The sequence below is a fragment of the Camellia sinensis genome, chromosome 2 (assembly GCF_055761805.1).
Source record: "Camellia sinensis isolate YWXY chromosome 2, ASM5576180v1, whole genome shotgun sequence".
NCBI classification, from domain to species: domain Eukaryota; kingdom Viridiplantae; phylum Streptophyta; class Magnoliopsida; order Ericales; family Theaceae; genus Camellia; species Camellia sinensis.
The window spans coordinates 17,213,014-17,231,648 of record NC_138962.1 but is presented as its reverse complement, the minus strand read 5'-3'; positions in this window follow the sequence as shown (position 1 = coordinate 17,231,648).

Below are 18,635 nucleotides of genomic sequence, written 5' to 3'. Positions count from 1 at the left end.
AAATGTAATATGGACGGCATATACGAGTAAAATAACAAGAGATACACTTTGCGATCCAGGATTTCACCGGCACCGTTTGATCTGCTTACAAAAATGAGTCAATTGCGTTTAAGTCATTCTGTCCGTTGATCAAGTGGGAGAGTTAATCATTGGAATAATAGGTTAATTAAAACAAAAATGCTATGAACCCCATTTTAGTATGCCGAATTTATTCTGAATAATAGTTGCGTGTTTGAGATTAAATTTTTATTGGGTGAGATTTATGTGTAAAATAAATTTGAATCAGAATATAATAATTTTGAATAATTTTTTATAGTTAAATCTGAATTTGTAATATTATTGTAATTTAATTTTAAAAATGGGTGCTATTTTAGTGGATGTGATTATGATTTTTACTTTTATTTAAATTAATAATTTTGTGAACTTTAAAATTATAATGGTTTGTTTGTTTTCAAAAATTGTAAATTTTTTATTTTTGCATTTTTGTCTTTATGAATTTGTTTAATATTTTAATTATTATTATTTTTTTTATATGTGCTTAATTTACCCCTATTTATGTGAATAACTCTAATTGTATCTTCTTCTTTTTTGAATTGACTAAAATAAATTTAAAACTTGCTAAAGATAAAAAGAATCAAAAGACAAAAATACTATGAAATATATTTTGAAAACAAATTCTAATAAAAGGATAGTCTTTGAAATATTCCTTGACCAATTAACGTCGTTCAATCAAAGAATTGAGATATGCTTTCTTTAAGCAATGGGTAACCACTAGTCCAAGGGAAAAGAAAAGGTATATTTTTTTTGTATTCAACCCAACTAATACCTCCACAAGTTAAACCATGTAATTTTTTTGGAACATTTTAAATACTTTCAATGATTAACAAGTTGTATAGATACGAGTCGTTGGCTTTTTTAGTATTTTTTTTATTGATTTTCTTTTATCTTTCATTTTTTTTTTTTAATTCATAGTTTTACGTTTCACTCGTTGGAATAGTATTAAAATTTTTTTTTTGAAAAAGATGCACTAAAAAAACTGAAAACTATGCTTTCAATTTCATCATTGATGATTAAATGATGTAATTGATATTTGACTAACTCGTGGAGTGTCAAATTTTTGGACATGCACTACACTCCTGTTGCAAAACTATTCAATCCTTGCTGTGGAGCCCATTGTTACTGTATAGGTTGAATTAAATCTGAATATCAATAAGTTATCTTGAAATTAAGACAAAAGCAAGCAGAAATTATGATACCATTATAGAGCTTCATTTTTTTATAGTTAACAAAGAAAAAAATTAGTGAAACATCCCTCTCAAATTTTGTATAATAAGAGAGATCCAAAATTTATTGTTTTTATTAGTTAAAGACTCTCAAACTATGCTTTCGATTTCATCATTGATGATTAAATGATCTAATTAATATTTGACTAACTCGGAGTGTCAAATTTTTGGACATGCCCTACACTCCTGCAAAACTATACAATCCTTGCTGTGGAGCCCATTGTTACTCTAGTAAAGGTCTTCTTCTTTAGGTTGAACTAGCTTATTAGCAGTGCTATGTGCGGAATAATTATAAATATTTATATTTATTATTAAATTTTTTTAATATATAAATTATATTTTTAAAGATTTTTTATAAAAATAATTTAACAATTTTACCATTAACCATAGTATATATGAGAAATTAAAAAGGCTACTGCAGTAATTATACACGGGTTGTATCTATAATTATTTGTATGAGGGAATTTTAAATATTGATCAGGGATTTTGATCAAATTAATAAATGCAGACATGTGAAAAGACATGTAGATTGAAAAAAGTTTATAAATGTTGATCATGCGATTTTGACCAAATCAATAAATGTTGAGTTTTTTTTTTAAATAATTTTTTTTAAAAAAAAAAGGTTACTGCAGTAACTATGCACGGACTGTATCTATAATTATTTGTATGAGGGGATTTTAAATACTAATCAGGAATTTTGATCAAATCAATAAATGCAGACATGAGAAAAGACGTGTAGATTGAAAAAAGTTAATAAATGCTGGTCAGGGGACTTTGACCAAATCAATAAATGTTGAGACATTTGGTAAAACTTTTGGTAGAATATTTGGGGTCTCTAGCATTACTCTTTTTTAAAATACAAATTTTAGAAAATTAAGGTTGTGAGATTGGAGCTCCTATAAGGCTTGGGATGTTTACAATTATCTATATATGTGAATTGCGATTTTTAAATGTCTTTTTTTTTAAATGCTTTCTTTTTTTACTTTTTATATTATATTAAAGTTTAATATTTTGATAATAATCATATGTGTTAGACTTTTCAAAATAATTAAATGTCTTTTTTTTATTATTATATTATATTAAAGTTTAATATTTTAATAATAATGCATTAAAGTGTTATTATAAAGGATAATAATCATATATGTTGAGACTTTTCAAGAAATTTATATGTGTTAGATTTTAAAAAAAAAATTATTCTTGTTCTTAATGCATTAAAGTGTTATTATGAGGGTAAGACTTGGAAGTTGGAAGAAGTTAATAAATGCTAAGGTTTTTTTTTTTTAAATCAAAAAATCAAGAAATTTAGATTGGGAGATTGGAGCTCCCACAAGGCTTGGGGTCAAAAACCCCTTTTTGCTTAATATATAGTATAAATAGATTAAAGTGTTATTATGAGGGTAAAACTTGGGGGTTATGAGAAGTTAATAAATGTTAAGGTTTTTTTTTAAAAAAAAAAATCAAGAAATTTAGATTGGAAGATTGGAGCTTCCACAAGGCTTGAGATTAAAAACCCTCTTTTGCTTAATATATAACTAGCCTATCACTTGTGCTATGCACGGGATAATTTTAGATATTTATATTTGTTTTAATTTTTTTTTAATATATAAATTATATTTTTTAAGATTTTTTATAAAAATAATTTAACAATCTTATCACTAACAATAGTGTACAGGAGAAATTAAAAAGGTTACTGCAGTAACTATGCACGGGCTGCATCTATAATCATTTGTATGAAGAGATTTTAAATGCTAATCAGGTATTTTGACCAAATCAATAAATGCAGCCATGTGGATTGAAAAAAGTTAATAAATGCTGATCATGGGATATTGACCAAATCGATAAATGCTGAGTTTTTTTTTTTAAATCAAAAATTTAGAAAATTAAGATTGAGATATTAGAGCTCCCACAAAGCTTGGGGTTTAGAAACCCCATTTTCCTCAATATATTTACAATTATCTATATATATGTGAATTGCGATTTTTAAATGTTTTTTTTTTTTTTAATGTCTTCTTTTTTTCCTTTTTTATATTATATTAAAATTTAATATTTTGATAATAATCATATGTGTTGGACTTTTCAAGGAATTAAATATCTTTTTTTTATTATTATATTATATTAAAGTTTAATATTTTGATAATAATTATATGTGTTGGACTTTTGAAGATTTTTTTTTTAATGTTTGTTCTTAATGCATTAAAATGTTATTATGAAGGATAATAATTATATGTGTTGGGACTTTTCAAGGAATTCATATGTGTTGAATTTCAAAGAATTTTTTTCATGCTTGTACTTAATGCATTAAAGTATTATTATGAGGGTAAGACTTGGGGATTGTGAGAAGTTAATAAATGTTAAGGTTTTTTTTTTTTAATCAAAAAATCAGGAAATTTAGATTGGGAGATTGGAGCTCCCACAAGTCTTATGGTTAAAAATCCCATTTTGCTTAATATATAGTATAGATTAGCCTATCACCCGTGCTATGCACGAGATAATTATAGATACTTATATTTGTTTTACATTTTTTTAATATATAAATTATGTTTTTTAAGATTTTTTATAAAAATAATTTAACAATCTTATCACTAACCATAGTATATGAGAAAAGTTGAAAAAGGTACTGCAGTAACTATACACAGATTATATCTATAATTATTTGTATGAGAAAATTTTAAATGTTGATCGGGAGATTTTGACCAAATCAATAAATACAGGCATGTGGATTGAAAAAAAAGTTAATAAATGCTGATCAGGAGATTTTGACCAAATCAGTAAATGCTGAGTTTTTTTTTTTAATAAAAAATTTAGAAAATTCAGATTGGGATATTGAAGCTCCCACAGTACTTGGGGTTAAAAACCCCATTTTCCTTAAAAACCCCCTTGAGTGTTTATGTTTATCTAACTTCAATCATATTAAAAAATTAAATTATAAACAAAAAGAGATAACTTTAATCATAAAAATTACATTTTTTTTAATGCTATCTAACTACAATCACATTTTTTTCATAATAAAAAAATAATAATTTAAAAAAAGGACCATTAAAATAGTAAATAAAAAGATTATTTAGTAGTATTGAACAAACGACAATCACATTTTTCTTTTTGTGAGTGTTTATGTTTATCTAACTTCAATCATATTAAAAAAATCAAATTATAAACAAAATGAGATAATTTCAATCATACAAATCACAATTTTTTTAATGTTATCTAACTACAATCATATTTTTCTCATAATAAAAAAAATAATAATTGAAAAAAAGAACCATTAAAATAGTAAATAAAAATATTATTTATAACCATTGAACAAACTACAATCACATTTTTCTTTTTGTAAGTTAACTTCAATCATATTAAAAAATAAAATTATAAACAAAATGAGATAACTTCAATCATACAAATCACAATTTTTTTATTGCTATCTAATTATCATCAATAATTAAAAAAATCAATCACAAATTAAGTCAATTGATAATTAAAAAACACAAGAATTTATTTTCAAAAAACATAGTGAGTTAAAAAGATCAATTACAATTTTTTTTAGTCGAAATACAATCTAATCATTATCAATAATTGGTATATTATGTGACCCTAATGAGTACAATCCATTTTATTTTTCAAAAAACACAGTGAGTTAAAAATCAAATCACAAATTAAGTGAATTGATAGTTAAAAAAAACACAATAATTTTTTTTCAAAAAACACAGTGAGTTAAAAAAATCAATTACAATTTTTTTTTTCAAAATATAATCTAATCATCATCAATAATTGGTACTTTAAAAATCATATAAAAAAAAAATCAAATCAAATCACAAATATTTTTTTCATAAATAATTGTAAAGAAAAACCATTAAAGCAGTAAATAAAAGATTAAATCACATTAAAAAAAAAGAATCATTGAACAAACTACAATCACATCACATTTTTCCCATAATAAAAAAATAAATAATAAAAAAAAGAACCATTGACTAACTACAATCACATTAAAAAAATAGAACCGTTGAACTAACTACAATCATTTTTTTTTCTTCGTGAGTGTTTATATTTATCTAACTTCAATGATATTAAAAATAAAATTAAAATAGTAAATAAAAAGATTAAATAACATTAAAAAAAATCATTGAACTAACTACAACAATTATATTAAAAAAAAGAGTCATTGAACAAACTACAATCGCATCACATTACAATCACATTTTTTTCTTTGTGAGTGTTTATGTTTATTTAAATTCAATCATATTAAAAATAAAATTAAAATAGTAAATAAAAAGGTTAAATAACATTAAAAAAAAATCATTGAACTAACTACAACAATCATATTACAAAAAAGAGCCATTGAACAAACTATAATCACATCACATTTTTCCCATAATAAAATAAATAAATGAAAAAAAAGAACTACTAAACTAACTACAATCACATTTAAAAAAAAAAAATCATTCAACTAATTATAATCACATTTTTCTCTTTGTGAAGATTTATATTTATCTAACTTCAATCATATTAAAAAATCAAATTATAATTTTTTTATTCGCTAGAAAAATCACAAAATATTTTTATGCGCTATCTAACTACAATATTAAAAGAGTAAACAAAAGGAAAAGTTAAGAAGGAGAAAACAAAAAGAAAACTTACTGTTTGCATACGTGGTCACTGAAGTTGAAAGTGTAGAAGTAAGAAGTCAAGAAGGAGAAAACAAAAAGGAGCTTACTGTTTGCAATAAATATGTGAAAAGTTAAAAAGAGTGTGTGTGTTGGAAAAGTTAAAAAGATTTGGGAGAATTTAATAATTGCTAAGTTTTTTTTTTCAAAAAAAAAAATCAAAAAAATTAAGAAATTAAGATTCAAATATTGGAACTCCCACAAAACTTGTAGGTTAGAAATAGATATAAATAAATAGATAGATATAGATATAGATATTTATGTTTATATTTGTTTTAAATTGTTTTTAATATACAAATTATTTGTTTTGAAAAAGGTACTGCAGCAATTATGAGAGAAGTCAAAAAGTCTTGTGGGTTGAGAGAAGTTAATAAATGTTGAGGTTAATTTTTTTTTAAAAAAAAACAAAAAATTAGAAAATTAAAATTAGCATATTGGAGCTCCCACAAGCCTTGGGGTTAAAAACCTCATTTTGCTTAATATATAGTATAGATATAGATAATAATATATAATATATAATATATAAGATGAGAGAAATAAAGTGCTATCTTATTATAATGGAGGAGATCTTATAAAAAAAACGTGTAGACATGAATGCCCTCATATTTTATTGTGTTTACAATTATCTATATATATTGTACGGGGAGCAAATATTCCGGCGAGCCCGTACTCCTTTCTTCCAAGCTCCGTTTATATCCGATCACCTGCAAGCAAATAACGGTGAGCTGCCCGGCGGTGTGTGGCCAGAAAAACCTTCCGACAATCAAGTTAGCATACACCTTGGGATAGAGAGAGAGAGATGAGTGTTTGAGTATGAGAATTTCCTTACAGAATGTTCGTCCCCTCCGTATGGGGGGCGCAGACATGCTTATATACTCTCTACGCTCCATATCTACCCCCAGTCATCTCCTGACACGTGGCTCCGCTATCCCATCTGTCAGCGTAAACCTTGCTGAACATCACCTAATCTCAACTGCCTGCCTTCTCAGCTGGAGCTCGGCAGCCGAGCTGCTCCATCCACGGCCCTGCTGTGCTTCATACCCAAGCACTTTACTGGCCAAGTCCAAGGAGGACCGGGCTAGGCGGCATCTCGGCAAAGCCTTGCCTGGGGCACCTCCTGCGGTCGGCCTTCCTGCCGATTAAATGATTACCTCGGCTGACCATGCCTTTCCGGGCGCCGGTCATTTAGCTTGACTGGCTCCACCATCGCCTCATCAAGCAGCTCGGTCCAACCGAGCAGCTTCTTTACGGTCTGAGGCGGCACACGCTTGGCCCAACTCCTGCCCGGCCCAACTCCTGGCAGCCCATATCCGGGCAGATCGCCGGTCATCTCGGCCCTATGCACCATTAGGCTCTCAACTTGCTCGGCCATTGCCTCGGCCCAATTCCAGATCATAAATCTCCGTCTCATATATGAATTGTGATTTTTAATTTTTTTTTTAAAATGTCTTATTTTTTTTCCTTTTTTATATTATATTAAAGTTTAATATTTTGATAATAATCATATGTGTTGGACTTTTCAAGAATTTTTTTTTATGTTTGTTCTTAATGCATTAAAGTGTTATTATGAAAGATAATAATCATATGTGTTGGGACTTTTCAAGAAATTCATATGTGTTGGATTTGAAAGAATTTTTTTTATGCTTGTTCTTAATGCATTAAAGTGTTATTATGAGTGTAAGACTTGGGAGTTGGGAGATGTTAATAAATGCTAAGATTTTTTTTTTTTAAATCAAAAAATCAGGAAATTTAGATTGAGAGATTGGAGCTTCCACAAGGCTTGGGGTTAAAAACTCCATTTTGCTTAATATATAGTAAATCTGAATGTCAATAAGTTATCTCGAAACTAGAACAAAAGCAAACAGAAATTATGATACCACTATACAGCTTCATTTTTTTGTAGTTAAAAAGGAAAAAAATTAGTGAAACATCCTTCTCAAACTTTGTATAGTAAAAGAGGTCCAAAATATATTATTTTTATTAGTTAAGGTCTCTCAACATTTTTACAGAGAAAATTCAATTCAGAGAAAATTCAATTCAGAGAAATTTCTCTGTAAAAATTGAAATTTCTCTAAATCAAATTTTCTCTGTAAAAATATTGAGGGACCTTAACTATTACAAAAATATTATATATCATTTATCTTAATATCAGTGACCTTAAAAAAATTCCTCTAAAAAAAACCCTTAAAATCTTAATTTACATAAACGATTTTAAATAAGATAATAACCTCGAGTTCAAAATTCAAAAATGTGTCAACATCTCTCTATGCTCATTACATGAAATGAATAAACAAAATAACAAAAATTCACAAAAATAAAGTAAATAATTGAATTAAGACATTTGACTTAATAGTTATGTAATATTATAATTCAATTCTTAGGAAGAGAAATTTAAAATCTGTAGATGGTTGTGTAATATAATAATTCAATTGAATCAAGACATTTGGCTTAAATGTCAACCGGTTATCCTAAAGGTAGAACAAAGGCATACAAATTGTGATATCACCACTGAACTTCCTTTTTTCATAGTTAAAAAACAAACAAAAAAAAAACCTTAAAATCTTAATTTTCATCAACGATTTTAAATGAGATAATAACCTCAAGTTCAAAACTAAAAAATGTGTCAGCCGCTCTCTATGCTCATCACATGTAATGAATAAATAAAATGACAAAAGTTCACAAAAATAAAGTAAATAATAGAATCAAGACTTTTAACTTAGTTTTCGTTTGGGGGAGTTAAAATAGCTTGACTGTTTTGCTATTTTAACCTAGCTTTTTTAGTCTCGTTTGGTTTTTTTTTTTTTTTTTTTATGAGAGAAAAAGTATAATGATTATGGTTTGAATTTTGACTTTTGTGCTTTTTTAGCCAAAAATTCATTGCCAAACATAGCTTTAATAGTTGTGTAATATCATAATTCAACTCTTATGAAGAGAAATTTGATACTTGTAGCTAGTGTTTAGTTTATTAGAATAAAAGTGTTTTGAAATAGAATGATCATTCGTTTCTTAGGTTCTTATGAAGCGATCATTAATTTTAATTATAAATGATGATTCTATTTATTATATATTTTTTTATAATTTATTTAGTAAATCAAATATAAGATTTGACATTCTAAATGAATAAACATTCAACTCCGTCTAATTCCAATCAACCAAACATAATTGTAGTATTTATCTGTCTTCTATTATAAAGGTTATATGTAGGAGTTATTTAATTATTTCCATAATCTTTAAAACATGTACAGCATCTTATTACATTGATCTTAAAAAATAAATAATTTATTTTCAAATTATATTTATCATTAATTAAGTTTTTTTAAAATCAAATGTAATCTACGGAGACATAAGCTAAGAAGTTAAATAAAAAAATATATATATACATATAAGTGTAGTTGTAAAAAAAATAATTACAAATTTATTGAAAATATTATAATTTTAATTATTAATATTAATAAAAAATTTCCCTGATTTGTAATTTTTTTTATAAATATATTAATGTGTAATATCCCTTAAAATATAAATTAAAAAATTAATTATACCAAGAACACCTAAACTATTAACAAATATAAATTTATTCTATTCATATATAAACTTGTATATTTTGACGACTCAATTATAAAAATCATATAAACATACTCCTATTAGAGATGTTTGCAAAATATGGCAATGGCATATTTTTATAATTAAATAAGTAAAAAAATAAGAATTCATGAATAAAGGAAGTAATCTGATATCCGCTAATGGTCTAAGGTTTTTGATGTAATTAAGTCATAAAAAAAGAAAAAAAAAAGTGTTGCTATTAGCACTCCATAAATTATTTTGGATTCCCCAATTTTTTTTTTTATTATTATTATAATAATAGTCTCAAATAAAATTACTATAACGGACATCTCACAATTAAACCTACACACTCCCTACATCATGAATTAGGCTTTATGAGAGCACCCGCCTCCATCACCACCCATCCATCTTCTCCAAATCTCACCTTCAAAATCTACCCACCCTCAAAACCTTGAAAACCTTTTGGCGACAATATTCCGACTGTAACAGTGACAATCATTTGATTACAGACACTTATCCGGCAACGAGAATGAGTGGAAGTTTTTTTGGTAACCACAACTCCATAAGACGAAAGGAGTATAACAATAAAAATTTAGAGGAGGTTCATAGCTTTGATATTGTTCGTAAATCAGAAGAGATTGGTTTTATAAGGGTAAGTTTCTTGAAAAAAATGACAAAAATAACAAAATTTGTTCGTTATTTTTTCAGGACTGAACTCCCAAACATATGAACGAAATTCGGAAACATAGGCCCAAACATTATTTATTTGTTCGGAAACAAGTAACCAAACATTAGTCATAGGTTCAGACCTGTTTTATTGATCACATTTTGAAATTTAATTTGTATTATTATTTATTTTAGGATAATGGCAAGTTAACCATTAAAATTCTTAACACTCGCAAGAATTTTTTTTTCTCAAGTTCAGAAATACAGGCCCGAATATTATTTATTTGTTCGGAAACACATTTCCGAACATTACTTATTTGTTCGGAAATACAGGTCCGAACATGAAAGATACTCACTATTTTTGGATACACTACAACTCTGTTTTATTTATGGCTCTCCCTCAATTCTCACCCCCCACACACACAGATATGTTATGGTAGAAATGAAAGCACATCAAAAGGCTATACCATATTAAATAAGAGTAGTTGATCAACAAGTTAGCATATTAGATGGCCTAAATAAGATTAAAAACAAAAAATAAAGATCTCTCTCTATGTAGGGTTCGTTTGGGAAGTGGATTGACTTTTTGGCTTTTTCAGCTATTTTAGTCTGGGGCTAAAAAGTCTCATTTGGGAAGGATTTTTGACTTTTTTGACTTTGTGAGAGAAATAATGTAATGATTATAGGTTAAATGTGATGTTTTGTATTATTGGGCTAAAAAGTCTATTTTGTTTTTTGTGACTATTTTAGCCAAAAAAACTGACCTTTTTTCTTCCCAAACGGAGCCATAGTAATTAGTCAAAAGGCTATACCATGTTGTAACTTATATGAACATAGACAGGATTCTCTTTTTTTTTCTTTTTCTTTTCTTCTTCTTCTTCTTCTTCTTCGTGGGTTTTGAAAATGATGAGACTCTCCTTCTTCTTAGTGGATTTTGTTAGAATTTTCTGGAAGGGAAGTTTTTTTTTTGGAAGTGTGAAGGGTCTTCATTCAATGGGTAAAATGTTCAAGAATAATTTTAGTATTATTTAAAGGAAGAAAATAAATTTTAAGAATTTCAAAATCTATAAGTACAGTACAAAAAAAAGAAGGGGCAAACTTCACTTTCCCCCCTATGGTTTAGGCTATGTGCGGATTACCCCCCTCACTTTCAAATATAACCACATAACCCCCATGTGGTTAATGGAGTAATGTACACCGTTAGCTTTTCTGTGTTTTCTAACCGGCTGTGTAGTGCACGCGAGAGTAGTGCGAGTGGGCATGAACTGATGATGTTCCCTCGCAATGAAAAGACGAAAATGCCCATAAAAGCTTACCTTGCTTTTTATATTGCTTCGTTGCTTTATATGTTGAGTTATAGGTAGTCTACCCAAAAAAAATGTCATATTCAAGCATTGGAGATGGAGAAGGATAAATGTTGAGGTTCATAAGCAAGAAATGTCGTTGTGGGAGAAAAATAGCCATTAGAATCGTGGAGTCGGAGAAGCCTTCAAAAGGTAGGTTGTACTATGTTTGTGAAAATGCGAGTTTGGGGGGTTGTGATTTATGGGCTTGGTGCAACCCAGTTGGATATGCTCCCATCTATAGAAGAGATGAGATTGATGATGAGAAGCCAAGAGTTGAGGAAGGTGTGCAGTTTAATGGAAGACTGATGAAGCTGGAGATGAAGATGAAGGTGCAGGCACTGACCATGATGATGAAGACATCGATGGTGGTTTTGCTTGTGTGTTTCATTTCCACCATGTTAATGTTCAGTATGAAATGAATTTGTAAAAATTTATAAGGTATTTTATGTACTTGATGTATGTTTGAAAGAAATGAAATTATGTTTATGAAACTTGTGACTTTCGTATTTTTTTTTACTGCAACATGAAAATAAATTCAATTTTTTTTACTGCAACATGATTTTTGTATGAATTTTTTTACTGCAAAATTGAAAATAATTCCAACAAATTCATAATTTGTTTTACTGGAAAAAAATTCTTACAAATTCTTAATTGGAAAAAAATCAACCCTGCTGAGTTTAATTGGAAAAAAATAAACTCTGCTAAGTTTAATTGGAAAAAAATCAACAAACAAAAGTATGTTGACAATGCTATTCAACCCTGCTGAGCTTAATTTCTTTTACTACATTCAAATGCAAAATATACAACCAACATTTCCAACACAAACAATGCTATTCAATACAAAGCAAAAAAAAAAAAAAAAAAAAAAAAAAAAAAAAAAAAAAAAAAAAAAAACTGAGATTCACAATGCTATTCAATACCAATCTATTTACAGAAGTATGCTGACAATGCTATTTAATACCAATCCATTTACAGAAGTATGCTGCATTTGAAAACCATTTTCAAAAACCATAACTCTAAATACAAAACATAACTCTATATACAAAAACCATAACTATAAGTATTGTTTCATTACAAAAACCATAACTATAAGTATAGTTTACTTTGACCCAGTTGCCAGTTCTTTGTGCAGCCTCCTTACTTTGATTGTCTCTAGTACAAAAGTTACTGAAACATCATGCCCTCTAACATTAGCATTCACTCCAGTTCTTCCAACATTGAGTCCAGATGCAGATGCATTAATTGGTCATCTACCTTTACCTCTCCTATTAACTGTGATTTCAGGTCCTTTGCAAGGATCACTTGATGCCTTTCCACAATGGGTTGGTAGTTTTATGGGCTGCAACAACATTTTCAATTAACAAACTGAAATGTTACAAAATTGAAAAGTTGGTTATATAAACAAGTGAGTTACCTGAGTGGATGACCTAGTACTCCTCATCTTCAGTCCAATAGAAGTAGTACTCATTGGTGGCTGAGATGTTGCTTGGCCTCCTTTTCTAGTTTGGATATTACTGGACATCTGAGGCAAAAAAATTTCCAGTTAGTTTCCTACTTGAAGTTACAAGTCAACATTAAAAGTTGGTTACCTCATTTGATAGGATGTTTGTTAATGGGGTAGGAGTAGGAGTAGAAGCAAGAGTAGGAGTTGATGCAGGTTAAGATGATTGCCCAGTAGTACATCTCTGCTGCGACAAACAAATTAAGTATACAATAAATTAAGAATACAACAAACAAATAACAACATGTGTACAATAAATGAATGCATAAGTATACACTAACGTTCACCAATTTAGACTTAGGATGCAGTTTGTTCTTGCATGACCTCTGAATGCAGACACTTAGCACATGTGACATTGATGTCCTCCCGTGATGTCTTGTGTGGATTTCTTGGCTCATCTGCTTGTCTGTTTCTTAACTTCTTTGGTCTGCCTGCTAATTTCTTTGCTTCTGGTGGATTCAATTTCTGGCCACCTTCCTCATATTCATGCATGTCTGGAACTGGGTGTATATGAATGCATAAGTATTCAAGTACCTAAACTTGCTGTAATACTCATGCACATAGGCTTCTGACTGCTCATGATTGACTTGAATTGCACTGATGGCATGACTACAAGGCAAACTAGACAAATCCCATCTCCCGTAACTGCATGTCCTAGAACTTAGGTCCACTATGTACCTCCTCTGAAAATGATCAACCTCAAATTTCAATTGTCCACACCAAGTTGCAAAACAGTTCCTTGATTCCACTTTCAACTTCTTAAGTTTGTCATGAATATTAGGACAAATTTCACCACTATATTTTGCCATTCCAGCCTTTTTAACTTGAATCTTTTGCATCAATTTCCTTCTGATCCATTCAAACATGGAGATTATTGATAGCTCTCTAGATTCTAGAATTTAAGAATTGAATGACTCACTCAAATTGTTCACAAGGATGTCACACTTGCTCCTTAGAGAAAAATATGACCCTGTCCACAAAGCAGGGTCAGTCTCCCTCAACCACTCCACAGCTGTCTTCCTATTTCCAGTCTTAGGATCAGCTTCTTCAATCTTTTTCATCCAATAATTGAATTCATGCACATTTCCAGTTGATGCAGCTTTGCAAAATAGGTCTTTCAATACACAACCACTGTATTTTGTCTTGAAGTTACTATACATATGTCACAAGCAGTATCTGTGATCTGCAGTAGGGTATAACTCTGCAAATGTTTCAGCCAACCCCTTCTGTTTATCTGATATAAATGTCCACCCCATCTCCTCAACACTCCCAATATTACTCATCAATTCCTGAAGAAACCAAGACTAAAAGGCTTTACATTTTATCTCAACCAAAGCCACTGCAATAGGATACATGTTATCATTTCCATCTCTGCCAATAGCACTAAGTAGCTGCCCTCCAAAAATTCCTTTCAAATGACAACCATCTAGTCCTATTATTGGTCTACACCCTACTAGAAATCCATCTTTCTGTGCACCAAGTCTGAAATACATTCTTTCAAATGTAGGCTCTGTCTTTTCAGGATTAGTTATTATTGAAAAGCGTAAGGTTGGATTTTTCCTAACAACTGTAGCTGCATAATCCCTAATCCTGTGATATTGCTCTACCAAATCCCCTGAAATTATCTCCCTTGCCTTTCTCTTTGCCCTATATATTTGAAACCTACTTGCATCCATTATTATCTCTCTTCTAATTTTTTTTCTTGAAAAAGGCTATGTTAATGGAAGGGTCATCTCTCACCTCATCCACAAACTTCTTCCCCAAGTACTTAGAGTTGGCTTGTTTGTTGTTGTAATTCCTCCCACATGTGTGTTTCCCCTCTAAAGTTTTGATCTGAAAGGTTGGGGATCCCCCAAATGGAGAGGCGTGTATCCTCCAAGTACAGCCATGCCTACAAACAACAGTGATCCTAGCATTCTCATTTCTGATGTACCTTATATTATAACCATGCACCACATTAAACTTCCTCAAATACTCTTTGAAAACTTCGGGATTAGGAAATTTTATTCCAACTATAAGTTTGGGATTCTTCATCATACATTCTTTGTATTCTGGGTATCCAGCATCATCAGTCTCATCTGATGACCCTTTAAGACTATTCAATTCATCATCATCATCAACATCTGAATACCAACCAACGTCACCTGGTAGATTAACTTTAGGTGGTGGTCCTTCAGTTCTTCTGTGTGAGGTTTCATAAAAAATGTCATTATTTGGACCCTCTAGGTCTTCATACAATCAACTTTGGTCATCACTTTCCTCTACACCATCCTCAGAAGTCTCAGTATCACTATATTCTTCACTAACTATATAGTCCAAGTCCTCATAATCATCACTATCAGTTGTGGACTTGCCTTTTTCAGGGCACCCCCGCCTTTCGGAAAGGGTTTGAAAAGAAGGTCTCACAGTTCGGACTCCCGTGGTTCTGAATCTAGTCTCACAAGTGCAATGTGAAACCGATAATCACCAAAGTGTCCAAATTTGACAACTCTTTTTGAAAAATTGATTTTAAATCAAATAATGCCAAAATTGGACTGCTTTGCCAGATACAGAGTCGCCACCTAAATATTTTATTTTGAAAAAATTTAGGAAACCCTGACTCGTGCCAAAGGCCACGTGTCCGTCATCACCAAAGTTGTCTCGGCTTGGGAACTTGGGTACGAGATGAGAAGGTCTTGAAATGAGCACCCCTGCTCGCCCGCTCAAAGATCGGCCTCTACTAATCATGCTATGATGTTTTATAAATCTTATGTGTTCTTATTCTGGTTATTAAACTAGTTTTACTATGTAACGCACACAAGCAAGTATAGACTAGAATTGCAAGAATTGGAACAACTCAACTCATGTTTGTTTTCGAAAATGGTTTGAATTTGCCACCCTCAAGTGGGCTTAGAAATGCGGATTTGCCACCAAACATAGTGGGCTTAAAACATGATTTGCTACTTCGCAAAGTGGGCTTAGAACATGCATTCATTGAATTGTTCCAATTTAAACAACAAGCCTTCATCTATAAGCATTCAAGCAGTTTAGCATTTAAGCACATAGCCTCATGGCAAGCATGCAAAACATAACGATATGGCAATCACACTCATGCAAGTATGCTAAAGCACAAAACTTACCGAGTACTCCAAGCCAAAATAAAAACTAGTTAGAAAAATGCATGATCCTAACTATACAAAATGCCTAATGCAACACATGCAATATGAAATTAATAGGCTCGGCTACTTAATCATGGTATTTGCAACACTTTGATAGCATGCTTTGAAACACGTATTCAAAAAAGTATTGAATTGACAATGCAGTTTGAATGATGCGTCGAGCCTCGTTGCATACAATACAAATGAATGGATGCAAGCATGTAAGCATAAGGTATGCTAATTGAAAATGTCTCTAATCTAACCATCGAAAGCGAATAAATAAAAGGGAGAAAGACATGAGGTTGGAACACATGCACATACGCACGCACACTTATTACAACATTTCGCCCTCGCGAAACAGGGTTCGAATGAATAAGCTAACCAACTAGCTAATTAAGCTAACAAAACTAATTAACTATTCTAATTAACTAATTATTACAAACCAAATTGAATAACTAGCTACGCTAAGCTAATTAAATATTACAAATTGTAATTGATTAACTAGTTACACTAACTAAGTAAGCAAAGCAAGTAATTGGCCTCGAGAGGCGAGGGACCCATGCATGCTTGGTTTGTTTCCTCCCGAAAATCCACCGCCTTGCCATTGCAGCCTCTATTTGCACATTTGGACCACTGAAAATTGCACCAACTTCCAGAACACTTCTGTTCCAACTCAGGAATACACTTGTGCAAAATTTCATTTTTGGCCGGTCAGCTACCAATGATGACTGTCGGCTACCATTAGTGGCCGGTCGGCTGATACAGGTGGTTGGTCAGCCACTACTAGTGGCCGGTCGGCCACTCATTCCCTGAACTTCTTTTTTGTGCTGCAACAGAGAGCAAACAAAGGCAAAGCAGTGTATTTTCAAGGAGTGTGCGTACTGTTGCTCTAATTATCATCACACAAGCTCAAATGAGAGTAACTCTTGGCTCTCAAACCATCAACCAAGCATTTTCCATGCATAATAGCCAAAGAACCAAGCTTGTACAAGCTTAATGAGTGCAAAACAAGACTCAATAAAACCACAACCCTATTATGCATGATCAAGGGTGATAGTGACCAAGAAAAGTGGCACGTTTCATCACTTTGAGTATGAAACGTCCTATTTTTGTCATGTTCAAATTAACATCCGATTCGAACACATGCAACGCAACACAAATGATGCTTTTATCTTGCTTCTTTATTTACTCATTCTAGCTTACTAATCAATTCTTTAATTGATTAGTCGAAAAGGTGAGTGTCCTCTAATGGAAAGAGGGTTTAAACCACAAGTGCCTTGAGCATGAAAGAAACCTCATGCCATTGATTAGTAGAAACCCTCAAAAGAGGATTGAAACCATTAAGCACGAGTGTCTTAATTTCACACTTAAGCCAATAAGGGGTTCAAAGCCACTTTCAAAATAAATGAAAGAGTGAAGAACAGAGGGAGATTGCAGAGATTTCAGTGCTGAAATGGGGTGTAAAATGACACTAAAACATACAAGCAACTCATGCAATTCATGCTAAAAGCCTAAAACATTAAGCTAGTGAAGCCTCTTTACACTACAACCACACAATACAAGCCTCAAAGGACCAAACCAGCTCAAAACGGAGTTGAAACCAGTCAAAATAGTAGCAAAAACATGTTGAGATTAAGGTTCAAAATTCTAGAAAAATATGCTCACATGTTAAGCTATCTAAGCATGCAAACAAGACACAAGGAGGGGAGGCTACCCCCTCTAATTTTGGACTTCAAAAGAAGGTTTTCACCACTGAAATAACTCTAAATTTCAGTGGTTTAAAGGCCCAAAAAGTTTAGTTTGAAAGCCTTGAAAGATGGCACAAAAGCTCACATAATTAAGCAACAAGAAGAGTGGATCACCCCTTAACACAAAATAGCCTCAAACCATCATGTTAAGCCTAAAAAACTAGAGATTTTTGTAGTTGAAAACCAGCTCAAAAACAATAGAAAAAAATGGCAAAATGAATAGTCAAAGCAAGTACACTAAGCAAGTGAACTACCTCTTGAAGCTCAAGCACAAAACAGCCTCTAATTCCAGCTCAAACCTCCTTTAAGAGCTCAAACTAAACTCCAAAGAACCTCAACTCAAAGGTGAGAGTGTTTGGTTAAGGCTCTATGTGCAAATGTGTAGAGAAACTAGAGTTTAAGGCACAAAATAAGAAGAGAGGGAGAGAGAATTCTAGAGAGAGATAGAGAGAAATTTGATCCAAATTTTCTAACCCCTCCAAATGGGGGAGAGCACCCTCTATATATAGAAAACCAAGGTTTAGGCTTGAAATCATCCTACCATACACGTGTATGGAGATGCACTTCAGTGAACAATAGTTGGCACAACTGGCAAATAAATATTTGAAAAAGAAAAAAAATGGTCGTCGGTCACCACTGGTGGTCGACCGGCCATCAACATAGCCGACCGGCCATCACTGATGGCCGACAGGCATAAGTCATGGCCGATAGGCTATGGAGTTGGCCGACAGGTCACCC